We start from the raw sequence: 3,437 nt of genomic DNA on the forward strand, positions 1-3,437 counted from the left end.
TCTCTCTCTCTCACACACAATAAGTATTTAGGAGCAGCTTACACTGTGCTGGATATCTCTGATCTCATATCCCAGCTGCAGACCGGATCTCACACAGGGAGCATTGCTTTCCCGCTACAGCTGGGTTTTGGACACAGGGCGGGGTGTCCAGTATTGGGACCACAGGCACTATGCCAACTCTATAAGAGTGGGGTCAGAGGTCCCACAACATCAGCTTGTAGTCCAACAGATTTGTTTGGAATCACAAGCTTTATGGAGCATAGCCCCTTGGTCAAGTGATTTCACTTATTCACAAATACACTGAATCAGTTGGGCTCATTTGATCGAGGGAGATAGAATCCATACAGTGTGGAAGCAGACCACTTGGCCCATCAAGTCCACACTGACCTTCTGAAGGGTATCACACCCAGACCCACCCTATCCCTGTAACACCCCATGACTAACCTACACATCCCTGGACACTACAGGTAATTTAGCACAGCCAATCCACCCTAGCCTGCACATCTTTGGACTGTGGGAGGAAACCGGAGCATCCAGAGGGGACCCACACAGACACGGGGAGAATGTGCAAACTCCACACAGGCAGTGGCCTGAGGGTGGAATCGAACCTGGGTCCCTGGCACTGTGAGGCAGCAGTGCTAACCACTGAGCCACCATGCCATTCTACAGGTTGCAATCAGCACAGCTAACCTTTACTCTCATCTCTTATTGTCACTTATTCAGTTTTCCTCCTGAGTTGGTCTCCATAAGCACCATGTTTACCCAAGCCTGTCTCTCTCTGGGCTCTGTCTCTTCCTAGCAGCTCACCTCTCTCCCTTTTCCCCAAACTCCTAGCTCCCTTAACTTCAGCATTGACCCAATTGTCTTTCTTATCTGCTAACAAACATGAACTCTGCTCTCTTCCCACAGGTGCTGCCAGACCTGCTGTGTTTCTCCGGCAATTTCTGTTATTGCTTGAAGTACTGTGTAGCTTGTCAGTGAGACTGAGAGAATGTGACTAACAGGAGGACAGGTGTGCAGACTGTAGCAGGGCCTGGCCACTGAGTGCCAGAGGAAAAGTAAAACAGGTTTTTTTTTTAAACAGGACAGAGCTGTGCCTGAGGGATGATTGTACTGGAGGGGAAAACCTCAATGCTTTAAGTTCAAATACTGAAAAGGACAGCGGGGATCAAAAAGCAAATATGTCAATTCATGCAAAAGTGAGCTTAACACTTCCAGAAAGTACATGCAACAGAATTAAAACTACAATCATTTCAGTGACACTTAGACTCATAGAGATGTACAGCACAGAAACAGACCCTTCGGTCCAACTCATCCATGCTGCCCAGATATCCTAAATTAATCTAGTCCCATTTGCCAGCATTTGGCCCGTATCCCTCTAAACCCTTCCTATTCATTTACCCACACAGATGCCTTTTAAATGTTGTCATTGTACCAGCCTCCACCACTTCCTCTGGCAGCTCGTTCCACACACGCACCACCCTCTGTGTGAAAAAGTTGCCCCTTAGGTCCCTTTTGAATCTTTTCCTTCTCACCTTAAACCCTTGCCTCTCTAGTTTTGAATTCCCCAACCCTGGGGGAAAAGACCTTGGCTATTCACCCCATGCATGTCCCTCATAATTTTACAAACCTTTATAAGATCACACCTCAGTGTCCGATGCTCCAGGGAAAATACCCACAGCCTGCTCAGTCTCTCCCGATAGCTCAAATGTTCCAATCCCAGCAACATCCTTGTAAATCTTTTCTGAACCCTTTCAAGTTTTACAACATCTTTCCTTTAGCAGGGAGAGCAGAATTAAACGCAGTATTCCAGAAGTGACCTTGAAAGCTGCAATGTTTTTAACACATAGCAATGACCTTTTCCATCCCTAATTATCTAGTGATCAAAAGGAAACACTTTGTAATTCTGTTTACAAGCTGAACACAAGGAAAACTGTCTCAGTACAAGTTCCATTCAAATTAATCCAGTCAATTCTTATAGTCTAGCTGAGATAAGTACAGAAAGTTATGCCTAGTATTTAAACTCAAAAATATCATTCCGAGACTGAAAGTGTTAACTGAAGGTTCACTGAGAGAAGAATGATTTGTTTTACCTGGTCTGGAGGCTGCACACACACACAGAGAGAGAGAGACAGACAGACAGAAACTCTCAGTGTGAGTTTCAGGATAAGTGAGGCAGTTGATGTTCTCTGGCTTATGAGACTGTCAGGAACACAGCCTCAGAGAAGCTGCAGGAGTTTCCCACAACTGGATCCTCCCCCAGTGTTATGTCTTGAGACAGTTTGTATAGGACTGGACCTAGACAAATGCCAAAATAAACACACAATTATATTTATGGCTCTTTAAAGCCCAACTTAAATTGTGATGCAGGAGGTCAAAGGGACATTGAGAATTATTTTGCTGCTGTCTTCCGTGCAATATCATCTCAGAATCCACCTGCGTTTTTACTTAATTTCCTCCACTTCTGCATCTTTTATAATCTCTCTTACACACAATGCTTTCCTTCTCTCTTAATTCTTTCTATCTGATTTCATCCCTTTCTTTCTTCTAATTCTAGTCCCTGTGACCTTTCGCCCTGACCAAGACTAATGTAAGAATACCAAACGTCATACAGCTACAGTCATTTATAGCACAGGGAGAAAATATATCAGGGAACCTATCAGCAACCTCTCTTCGAGATAATAAGAACTGCCGATGCTGGAGTCAGAGGTAACACAGTGTGGAGCAAGAGGAACACAGCAGGCCAGGCAGCATCAGAGCAGCAGGAAAGCTGACATTTTGGGTCGGGACCCTTCTTCAGGTCTCTTCAGGACCCATTTCTGAAGAAGGGTCCCAACCTGAAACGTCAACATTCCTGCTCCTCTGATGCTGCCTGGCCTGCTGTGCTCCTCCAGCAACCTTCCTTCCTTCTGTTCCTTGTTTTCTGCAAACAAAAGGCATATATCCGAGCCCATTGTTCACTGTCTGAGAGTCTCAGAGCCTATGGTTGTCTGTTGTTATCTCCATGGCAATTTCGCAGCCAATCAGCATCGTTCTGTCCTGCGTTGTGATTGTTTGAAATTTGGCATTCTTGCGTTTATCCTGATGAGTGTGAGATGGATTTTCTGCAGAAGCAGGGCTCTCGTTTCAACAATATCCAAATGCTTTATCTCATAAAGTGAGGAGCCCACTCCACCTATCCCCTCCCGCACCAATCCCTCTAAAAAAAAATCTTTTGGTTGAATTGAAAGGTTTTGGATTTGAAAGGGATTTTTTGCTTGCCCTGGGTAACGGTATTTAGAGAGGCATGGGGCAAAATCAGATCAGCTACGGTCAATCTCGATTGGCAGAGCTAGTCTGAGGGGCTCTAAAACCATAAGAAATATGAGGAGGAGTAACCCATTCAGTCCCTCGAGCCTGCTGCACCATTCAACAGGATCGTGGCGTATCCTCCATTT

The 3,437-nt window shown here is 45.3% G+C and overlaps 1 protein-coding gene across 1 annotated transcript in view; it reads right to left on the minus strand.

Moving 5' to 3' along the window:
* Positions 1 to 2,186, minus strand: part of LOC109925541 (exocyst complex component 3) — a 48,343-nt gene extending 46,157 nt beyond the window's left edge. Inside the window, exon 1 of the mRNA XM_048618187.1 lies at positions 2,094 to 2,186. The gene's annotated coding sequence lies outside the window, so the exon portion shown is untranslated. The remainder of the gene's footprint in view (positions 1 to 2,093) is intronic.
* Between the last annotated feature and the right edge of the window lie 1,251 nt (positions 2,187 to 3,437).

The sequence above is a fragment of the Rhincodon typus genome, chromosome 39, assembly GCF_021869965.1.
Source record: "Rhincodon typus isolate 14 chromosome 39, sRhiTyp1.1, whole genome shotgun sequence".
Classification (NCBI taxonomy): Eukaryota; Metazoa; Chordata; class Chondrichthyes; order Orectolobiformes; family Rhincodontidae; genus Rhincodon; species Rhincodon typus.